The sequence below is a fragment of the Channa argus genome, chromosome 7 (genome assembly GCF_033026475.1).
Source record: "Channa argus isolate prfri chromosome 7, Channa argus male v1.0, whole genome shotgun sequence".
Classification (NCBI taxonomy): Eukaryota; Metazoa; Chordata; class Actinopteri; order Anabantiformes; family Channidae; genus Channa; species Channa argus.
This window is the reverse complement of record NC_090203.1, coordinates 23,980,383-23,991,398: the sequence shown is the minus strand read 5'-3', so window position 1 is coordinate 23,991,398 and position 11,016 is coordinate 23,980,383. Positions and strand designations below refer to the sequence as shown.

Below are 11,016 nucleotides of genomic sequence, written 5' to 3'. Positions count from 1 at the left end.
AAATGCCATTCTTGCCGATGCTTTGGAGGGTGACTTAAAAATCCATTTCCAACTTCACGTCCTTGTTCGCAGTCTATTCATCTTGCTGGGTTTCCTGTGTTTTGTGTATTGATTTGCTGCTGTCTGCTGTCATGCACTGCACCAGAGGGGACCTTATGAAGAACACAGCACGTCATTCCCCATGTCCTATGAGGATGGAGGCAACCACAACTCCTGACCTTCCCCTCTTTCCCAAAAACAAAAGATAACAGGTTGTCCTGTTAGCCTGGTGTACACTATGAATCAGTGAGGGACTTGTTCTCTTGCTTCTCCTCACCTGTCATGTACTATAAAAAAAAAACAATCCTAATGAAGGCAAATGAAAATAAAATGAAAAGAGCAGGTGAAGGACCATTCTGCAGTGCATCAGACGGAGAAGAAACATACAGAGGAGAGGCAGAACATGTTTGTCGTTCACTGTTACATGACAACTTTGATGAATGTCTTAGCAAAGATGGCACAACGATAATAATCACTTTGTCCTAATCTGACTAACTTTGTCTTAATGTGACTATCTGGACCATGAACTGTGTCGCCCTCCCTTTCCCTTCCTTTTCTGTGTCACCATCGGCACTCAGTCAGGAAATATCATTGAGATTGACAACAACCAGCATAAATACGCTGTATACATTGTCCAGCCAAAACAATAGTACTAGCAGCATTATTCACCTAATTTTGTAACAGAAACTTTGAATATCAGCTGACATTTTAACAAATGTATCTGCCTTCACATTAAACTGCGTATCACACTCTATTTGCATTTAATCATTTGGCAGCTTTTATTCTAAGTGACTTACAAGTGAGGTGCAAAGGAACCAAACTGCTATTAATATCTTCCCCTAACTTGGCTAAGTGCTATGGAACAAAACGTGGGGACCAACAGGCACAGTTGCTTGGTAAATGCATAGCCTTTTCTCATCCAGGTGGAGATGTAGACGTACAGATGGAGACGGTAAAGGTAGACAGGAGAACAAGGCAAGGTAAACAGCCCTGGGGCGTTCTAGTGAAAAGGCAATGAGGGCTTGAGGCGTGTCTTAGATAGAGTTGGTCTCTCAGCTCTCTGGTGACTCAGATTCTACCTGAGAACAGGCAGGATTACAGACGGGAAGGTCTGGTGGTTTACAGTATTAAAAGCTGCAAGCAGATCAAGCAAGATTAGAACTGGGAGTACTGGGCTGATTCAAAAGCTGGTTACGTGTACACACGGCAGGGGAACTGAGGTGCTCCAGGAGATATCTATCTGTAAATGATTTGGCTCCTCTAATCTCCTATCCTGGTCACAGAAACCCGGTTTCTTCTTTACACCGCAGTTAAAATCAGCTTACCTGGGGAAGCCAACAGAAACCTCTTTACTGACAGCCAGACATATGCAGATACTCTCTGAAAAATCCAGTTCTCCTTCTTTCTATTGTTTCCATTGTCCCTGCCTCCACAGAACAAAAGAGTAATATTTCTTAACAGTTGGCAGAGGTTTTCTTTTCATCAAATACTGCTCTTTTTTTTCCCTTCACCTTTGGTGATTGTGGCCGGAGAACTCAATTTGAACTTCAGCACACTTTGGAAACTTCAGAGGTCGACGTTTGTGATAAGGTCATAGGTACGTTTTCCTTCTGATGGCTCTTTCATGTAGACCCTGTTGGTGCATTAATACACAGCGGAAAAGTGCACCATCACTCCCGTGTCAGGAAAAACCTTCCTGCAATGTCTTTTTCTTTTTTCTTGCTTCACAGCAGATGTGCAGCTTTTATCTAAAAGCTGTTGGTGATCTTCCAGATGTTTTCTAGACTTCTCTTACTGCCTGTAACTGCCATTCCTCACCTTGATAACTTTTTATAGACTTGTCCTAGTTTGTAGCCTAAACTTAAAATCATTTTCAGATTCTCTGTCAGTTACTAGGTTTACAGGTCCTACAAGAGAGTTATAGGACGCTTCACTCTGACTTGCCTACATTAAAATATCTCTCTACTTCTAGCTGAAAAATGCCTCCAGATGACATCACTTGAAAAGAAACTTCCGTTCAGATTACGTCATCTCGTTGCTCCCACTATGGAGTTTGTCATCCTGTTCAAACTGCTTTTTCCAGAGCTCCTCCTGATGACATCATCTGAACTCCTAATGATGAAAAACTTATTTGAATATTGGTCAGTCAGAGAGTTTAAAAGCATTAATGTACGTTTATACCCTAAAGACATAGAGAGTATGTTCAAAATTGGTGAAGTCTGATGATAGATATCCAAAATTTTGCATGTGCAACAATTCATATATTTGATCCTGTTTTTGTTTTTCGAGTTATGTTTCTAAATTAACTGTATTTCCAACAAGGCCCATGCAAACATGAAAAAAAATGGTTGGTTTTAGTGTCTGGGTCGGGATCAGTAAAAGTAAGACACATTTAGCAAATGACATTATTTCATGAAACCCAGTGATTTCACATTTGGATTTTTTTTTTCAAGTTCTGATATTTTTATAGAGCTGTGTTTTGTTTTTTTACCTTACATATACAGTTTGTTTCATTGACATTGTAAACACTGTATAAACCACCTCCCTATGAAATTGTATGCTATTAAATATGGATATATTATCTGCAAGTTTGTCATTCTTTTCAAGTGTACGCTGCTATTGTTCTGATTTCTTTTTATTTTATGCTGCTTTTATGTTTTATTGTATGCTTTTATTTCTTACCAGCTGATGGAAATTAATTGTGTCGGTCCAGGAAATAAACAGGTAATTTTCAAGTCACAACCTAATTAATGTAACACTTGTTAAAACAAAACAACAACGAAAAAAAAAATCATAAAATATTAGCAGATGGCAGTTTTAAATTTTTGAATTGCTATCACAGAGACATAAATGTTCAATCTACTATATGTGAGGAGTAACGGTCCTGCTGGGAATACTGATGCATGCTTTGTGTTTGCTCTTAAATCAGCCAATTCCACAAGGATGAACAGCAGTGAAGCGGAGTGAAGTGAATGGCACAGTTAACCTGAGGGATGGTGTTTGTTATAGACACAGTGGGCTGATGAACTATGGATCTGCGTGAGTAAAGTGAGCCGTGTATGTATCTGTGTGTATGCGGTGACACTGAGGAGGCCTGACAGACTTGTCCTCTGTCAGCAGATGGAGGCATGCATAATTCAATCTGGAGGCAGTTTCATGCTGCTTCTCTTCCTGTCTCATCAGTGTTCCCAAAGACAGACAAAGCAGGATTTGGCTACAAGGGGAAGTTTGGGCTACGAGTCGTACTCTCTCGGAGGCCCAGCAGTTGTTTGGTACCCTCTGCCCCTTCCACACACACACACAAACACAGTGTACACAGGCACTCAAAGAAAGGATGTCAAAATGATGGCTCTGTCTGAAAGTGTATGAAGTAGGTACAGTAGATTATTTGCACCAGCAGCCAAAAATGGCCTAAGAAACACATGACCATTTGGTGGCATCTAGCAACTGTAAAGAAAATGATACCATCAACTAGTATTTAGACCTACAGACGTTTTAACCTGTGGTGGATACGACCTCAGAGAGGGTGTGGTGGATCTGAGTGAATTTACATAGAGTGACATCTCTACTGACTCTAACAGCTAATAGCCGAGGCAACGGTGAGTTTTTTTCTGAAGAAGGAAGTTGAAATTCTCTGGGATAATAACACGTTTTCTAGCTTTGAACTCCTTACTCAGCCGCAAATTAGTGTTAACAGATTAAGACTTTACTAAGCCTGTTAACTAGCTAACATGAAAACAAACGGGAACTGAATGTTTCTGACCAGCAGTTTGAAATAAGTAATTGACTATTAGTAAACATATCGTATTTCATAGAGCTATTTTTCAGTGATTTGCAGTGTAAATTCGAACTGCAAATGGCAAAAGTAAAACAGCTTCCCTTAGAAACACATCAGTCTATACTTGTCTTGATGAATGAAGGAAATTAAAGATTTCTATGAAAGGTGTACACTATGGTGAACAGAGACATGCTTGCAACTGAATCCATTCAGGACAGAAGACACAGTGGAAGGCACAAATGCACAATTGCTCAAGAACACAAACAATTAAGAGTGTCCTCTTTGGGAAACAGATGCCTCACTGCTCCTGAATTAGCTGCATCGTTGAATAATACAAGTGAGAAACCAGTGTTCACTGACTCGGGTCAGCTGGGCTCATGGGCAAAGGTGCCAGGAAAAAAACCCTACTAATGTTGGGGAAACTGAGGAAAAGGTTTGTAGCGGGCCAAGATCCAGAAACAGTGGACTTTAGATGACTAGAACAAAGTCTTGTGGACTGATAAGTATGAGGTCTTCAGATCCAAGGGATGTGTCAGAAGTAGAGCTCATGAAAAGATTATAGATGCCTGCCTAACACCAGCAGTGAAGCAAGGAGGTGAAAAACATGATGATCCGGGTAATGGGAGAGTGGGTGATCTGCATCGTGTGCAAGGCACCTACACTCGGCATAGATGGCATCCTGAAGAGGCGTGACATTGAGGATAACTTCATATTTCAGCACGTCAATGACCCCAAACATTCTTCCTGGTTAAAAAAGACTTATCTGGAGAAGGACATAGCTGCTGGAAATCACTCTGTGATGGCTCAGACGGCCTAATCACCAGACCTGAACCTCACTGAGCTGTTGCTGGAGAAGCAAGACCAAAGAAGCCTCTTTATTATCAAAATTATCAAAGATGCTACATGAGTCCTGTGATGCACTGTGGTTTTGGACTCCTCTCTGTCCTCACCATCAACTCTTCTATCTCTAGTGCTCTTGGGTGAAAGTTTGGATCAACAAATGACAGGACTGACCCACAGGTGACCAGAGTTTGAGTCCATTGTAAAACTATGGCTTTTGCCACTGTTGTAACCTGTCATGGGATGTACAAGGTTATTTTCGATTTGAACTGTGAGCTTTTTATGGTATTCATTAGTTCCTAAACCTTGGGAGCACTGATTTCACAATGTCATGTTGTAGAGTATGACCAGTCAACTTTTGGACTTGCATACAGCACAGCAGTCTATATCAACAGTGAGCTCTGTGTTAAGTCCCACATATCATCTGTCAGTATAGTGAAGAACTGATCCATTAAATAAAAAACAACTCGCTATGTGTAAACACAACCAAATAATGAAATGCACTGCAAAAGCCACAACACAACGGAAATGTCTGCGATGCAACTGAAAATACATTTACAAATCTAAAAGTCCGTCACTTTTTAGTGTCCCCTGGAAACCTTACTATAATGTAAAGTACCTTGATGACTTTGTTGTTAATTGGCACTATATAAAGAAAGTTGAAATAAATTGAATTTAGATTTGTAAATATATTTTTAGTGGCTCCCAGAGCCATTTAAATGTTTAGTTGTAACTAGCAACCCTTAACGAGCCAGCAAGCATCGAATCTGTGGTGAAAAGCACCTGCACAATTCATAAGAGAGCAGCAACACAAGCATTTTTGTTTCAGATCTTTCGTTGAACAATATGTGTGTTGCTAGATCCACTGGTTACTGTACTGAGCCAGTGGTTGTAAAGCCAGCTTGCTACTGGAAGGGCACCATTTTGTTCCATGGCTTGATGAAATAGCAGCCACCATTTAACACCATGAAGGTGCCCTTGAGCAAGTCCCTTAATCCCAACTGATCCGGTAGAGCTGCTCAGTAGTTATACTGGGAAGCTTCCAGGTGTGAATGTGCATATAGCTGCAAAAGAGAGCTTCTCCCTGCCTGAATAATCCAATCCATGTTCCATTATTGTAACAGATGATGTTGAAGCTAATAACCGGACAAACTAGCGCCGTAAACTAAAATTACAGTACATCAGTTGTGCACACCCTTTTCTTTGAGAACAGCTTCAGAGCTCCTTGTGCTCCTTGGATCCACTGTTCAGCGTCTAGAGCATCTGTGCTGTTAAATGTCCGTCTGTTCGTGCCTGTGCTGCTCCCTGCCGCTGCTCCTCTTTGCTCAAGCTGTTTGTATTTGGCATATGCTGCCGCGGTTCTCCACCCAGCTCCCCATATTACTGTATGCTGTGAGTGAGTGATCAACATAGCGGTAGTCTTTCATGAAGCCTCCATGATTTGGCTACACTGAAGCAACTGAGACAACTTGATTGTGTGTTTTAACAATGTAACCTGTTGGAATCCAACATAAGAATTTGTGATCTATTAACCCCAACTTCTTCCCAACACTAACTTTCTTGCTTTATAACTACATCAAAAACATTCTCCTGTCATAACTTTAGCTACTAAGGGTTGTTTAATTATAAGCTATGTGCACTCGTCTTGTCCTGGAGCACAGTCTCAAACACAACCTGGTAGAAGAAGCCTTCAAACTTCAGTTATAAAAATAAGTAAATACTTACTTAGCTTTTCATTATAATCATTACCAGGGAGCATGCTGCTGTCTGTAGACGCCCACAGCTGCAGGATGTGGATAAGGGTTAAATTTACAGTGATTGCAAAAAGCTTAAAATCAGGACTGTCACCGAGACTTCCTAAATAAAACCCAGCATCTCGGAATTACAGTCACAGGCCAGAGTCGGGCTGCTTGTTTCACACACAGACAGCTTGAAGACAAGACAAAAGACAAGAGGATCCTCCATCATCACATACATGGACAACACTGACTGGCTCAGATCCAAAGATGTCATTAACAGCTCCACTGCCAGATATATCAGTCTCTCTGTGGACAGGACAGCTGGCCACAGTCTCATAGTTTCTTTTTCTCACCATATGCACCACACTGATCAGACAGTGGGAGAGTGTGAAGGTCACTTTGGTGTCAGGGAGGCAGATGTCTCTGCGGGCACGATGCCCCTCGAGAGATCCCACTTTGTGGTTAAAAGAGCCGGAGCAGAGCGGAGTTCAACTGCGCGACACGGAGCAGCACAGAGCTGAGGGGAATTTTAATCCCCCTTATGTCAAACCACATTCATCGAATGCGATGCTGCCACTTCAGGCTTTTAAAACAAAACCTGTGTTGGAGGAAATAACTGCAAAGGGGGAATCTGTAATAAGTTAAAAGATGCTCTCTCTCTCTCTGAGGTCTGCTACATTTGAAACCAAACAGGTTAAATATGAGTTCCACAACCAAAGTCTGGTTTGCTCAGATGGCGTGTCAGCTTTTTTGTTGCATTCACATGTTGGGATGTTCAGCTGATCTGATTGTTATCAGGTTATTCAGTGATCAATTGCTAGCGATTACGAATTCTGTTATTATGGTTCAGTCAGGCATCTACTCCCTAACATTAGGCTTATTATCATCAATATGTGTGATCATTTGGGGACCTGCCATGAAAAAAGGATCATAGTTAAATTTAAACAACATTACAATGTCAGTGTCAAATATCGATTTACAGTAAATCCCATAGAGTAAAAAATAGAGCCGACATAGCTGACTCGCCTATTTCCTGTTAAAGCTTTCTTAATTATCAATTGAACTTTCCTAAAGGGGTCTTGCTTTGCTTTCATTTTTTTAAAATGAAAGGGTAAAATATGTTCACCAATATTAACCTTCACAATATCAGCCACTTAGCACAACATTGTTGTCAGATAAACCTCAGCTTTGGAGTTATCTTTTATGTAATTAATTGTTTTTTTCATGGAAAACTATACATCGACTTTGTAACTTTTTATTTTAGAGGTTTGTTATTTTTAATATTTCTTAATCATTATTGGATAGAAATATAATATTGCAATAATACAATAAGGGGGGAAATTACATGTTAGCCTGTTCAGTTTCTTGCATTAAGATTATTAATGATTTTATTGAGATGTACTGAATTTGAACAAAGAGAAAAGAGTCTGCAAATTATTTATTGCATTTCCTTTTGAAAACTATACAGTTTCAATGCAATTTTACGACTAAAACACCCCAGTTGCTGGTTAAAAACTGGGTGAAACAACCAATTTAAAAAAATCACAAAAATTCTTAAAAAGTCTTTAAAAATTATTTGGAAAATAATTGGAATTTACTGTAAATTAAAAATAGCAAAAATATTTTATATAATTTACGACATTGCACACTATTTTAATGGGTAGATTTTAAATACAAATGGTATTCATTTCCAAATCACGACTGTAGCAGAAACCGCCGAAGCATTTTAGAAAGGCTGTCAACCAGGCAGTGCTCCATGATGGAGAAGAACCCCAGGAAGCAGAGAGGGAGCGGCACAGATCTGGTGTGAGAATGGTCAGATTTGGCTCAGACCTGCTGTCCAGCTGGGCTCACTCAAGCTCCAACTTCAGTCTGTGCCCAGTCGTGAGGGCTTGAGCCAAACTGGCCTGAGCATCTAATTCCTCCCTGCATTTGCATTTAACTCCTCTGTTTCCTCTAAACATGTAAAATAAAAGATAGATTAATGAATTAATTAACAATAATATTAAAAGCACATGGGCAATACCTTAACAATGAAAATACTAAAACAACTCAGCTCCGCGTCAGACGTTGGCTCCTGCAAGGTCTGATGACGACAAATTAATGCATTCATATAAAATTCATTATATACTGTAGACCATTTCATCACTTCCTGCACTGTTGACTTTAGCTGCATTGTATACCATAGCTGTCCCGTGTTCCTTTACAGTGACCCCTAACAGGGGCAGATCTAAAGTGTTTTATTGGGGGGGCCTGACTGGGCACATGCTTAAAACAGAATGGCACATATGGAAAATCCTTGAAAGGATTTTTAAGCTCAAATTTACAAACCTTTTTGGAAATACTAAACTGCATATGAACAGGCTAATAGTGTGTTCGTAAAGTGTTTGATCAATATCATAAATGACAAATACATCGGTTTTTACTCCAAATAGTTATAAAAATGCTAAACTGCTAGAAAAATGTTATTGTGACAAAATTGATGAAACCGTTTGGGCAGAACCCACCACAAGATTTCAGGAAACACAATAACATTCCAGGTTACAGGACAGGAAGCAACCAAACTGCTTGTTCCTAAAGGGCCAGAACCAGTCAACCAAGACCTGGGACAACCTGCTTTCCGTGTTTTTCCTACTTGCTCTGTAATCTCAAATGTGTTTTGACATTTTGATGTTTTCTGAAACATGTTTTCCTCTTTTATGTGTGGTTTTTTTTTCTGAAATAATGTGTTTTCTGTTTTTCCTCATATGTCATATTTAGTGTTTTGCACCCACAGGCCACTGCATTCAATTCAATGTTGGCTCAGGTAAAAATTAGCTTTGGAATATATTAAATTTATGATAATGACCAACAGTAAATTATCCTTAACACCGGATCATTGTGATGGAACCAGAATAATCACCTTCATTACAAAGTATCCAAAGCAATAGCACTCATTTTAAATCTTTGACTTGCTTAAAAAGCAGACACACAGAATCGTTTCTAGAAATGAAATTCCATCCTGACATTCCTCTCAACTACAGATCCCAGAGATCTTTGCCTGCGTCTAATCTAGTCATATGACCAGGCAGCTGAAGCACGTGAATTGTGGTCATATGATGTTGTTAGCCGTGCTTGAGGAGCAGCAACATCAGAGCTGAATCACTGCCCACATCTCTTCCTACGTTGAAAGGTAAAGCTGGAGGAATCCCTCCTTTTTACCCTGTGTTTTTCTGCCTTCATAGTGATGGCTGCTGCAGCAGTGCATTCAGAGAGAAGAGAAGGGGAGGAGTAGGGAGGAAATGGGACGCAGGGATAAGGGGGATGGTAGGCCATCAGGGGATGTCTCTCTGTTGTTTTCTGTATCCAACAAGGAAGCACAGGTGTTTGCACTGAGCCAGTGGCTGCTGTAAACATACTGAGCCTGAGGTTGCATGTGAGGAGTGTGTGCCTTTGGATGGATGCCATATTGGTGAAGATTTGCAGAGATCTGAGAGAGAGAGGGGATATGTGAGTGTATTACAATCAGCTCCACTTTACATTAAGACTTATCCAGGATGCTTCTGATAGGAGGCATCATTCCTATTTTCCTCACAATCTCCTTTCCATGCCACTCGAGATCTAGACTGAGATTTATTTATTTTTTGGGTTGGTTGGTTGTTTTAATTATAAATTATATGTGAAGATAATATGAGGCATAATCCTTCCAAATGAGTCACATTAGGTGGGTACTGTGTATTATTCCCAACACTTGCGCTGCAAGGGCTTTAGGAAGCGATTTGGACAGAATACATTTTCACAGCATGAAAAACCAGCATCAGTCTTCAGTATTTACAGTATTGTAAGCATGTAAAGTGCCACATACTGTAATGATAAGACAGAATGTTCAGTCTAAGGCAAATTAATGTCATTTCCTTTATTTCTCTAACACAAAACACAATGATCATGATACAGCAAAGCATCGCAGAATTTGAAGAAGTTAAAATGATTAAACTGTGATGTATACAGAAGACCTTCTATGCCACCTGGTCAAATGACCCCCTTTTAGGACATGCACTGCTTTCCAGTAATCTGACAGCATCTGAACATGTTGGTTCCGTGTCTGAATGGGCATCCTGATCACCTCTTGGAGAATGTTGCAATGGTTACAAGGCCGGACCTTTATGTGTCACTTTTAACATGGCATGATTCCCTGCATTCATTTGCATTAACCAAAAAGCACAGACTAGTTAGGATGTAGTGACTTAGGCCCACTGTGTAATAATAGCCTAACAATTACACCTGTCTATGGAATTACGTTTTAAATGCTGCAACCAATCCAGACATGATATGAAGGTTTAGATCACTAAAAAACATGCATGTTTTGTAAAATGCCTCAAATGGTAATATCACACTCATGTTCAACTACCATATTATAGAAAGAAAACTCTATGGAAAACTGAGTAAAATGTCTAAAAGACAGACTGTCATCACTTTACCAGCCTGATGAAGACTGCAGGGTTCTGTATCACATCTAAAAGAGCTTCTGTTTACTTTACATAACTTATTATTTAGATGAGTGTTCACTTATTTATGAATATAATCTGAATTCGTTCCATGTTTTTTGGATTGTATGAAATGAGTTGTTACTCAGAGGTGTGC

The 11,016-nt window shown here is 39.9% G+C and overlaps 1 protein-coding gene across 1 annotated transcript in view; it reads left to right on the top strand.

Moving 5' to 3' along the window:
* The first annotated feature begins 9,460 nt into the window (after positions 1-9,460).
* Positions 9,461-11,016, top strand: part of tsnare1 (T-SNARE Domain Containing 1) — a 153,865-nt gene continuing 152,309 nt past the window's right edge. Inside the window, exon 1 of the mRNA XM_067511473.1 lies at positions 9,461-9,568. The gene's annotated coding sequence lies outside the window, so the exon portion shown is untranslated. The remainder of the gene's footprint in view (positions 9,569-11,016) is intronic.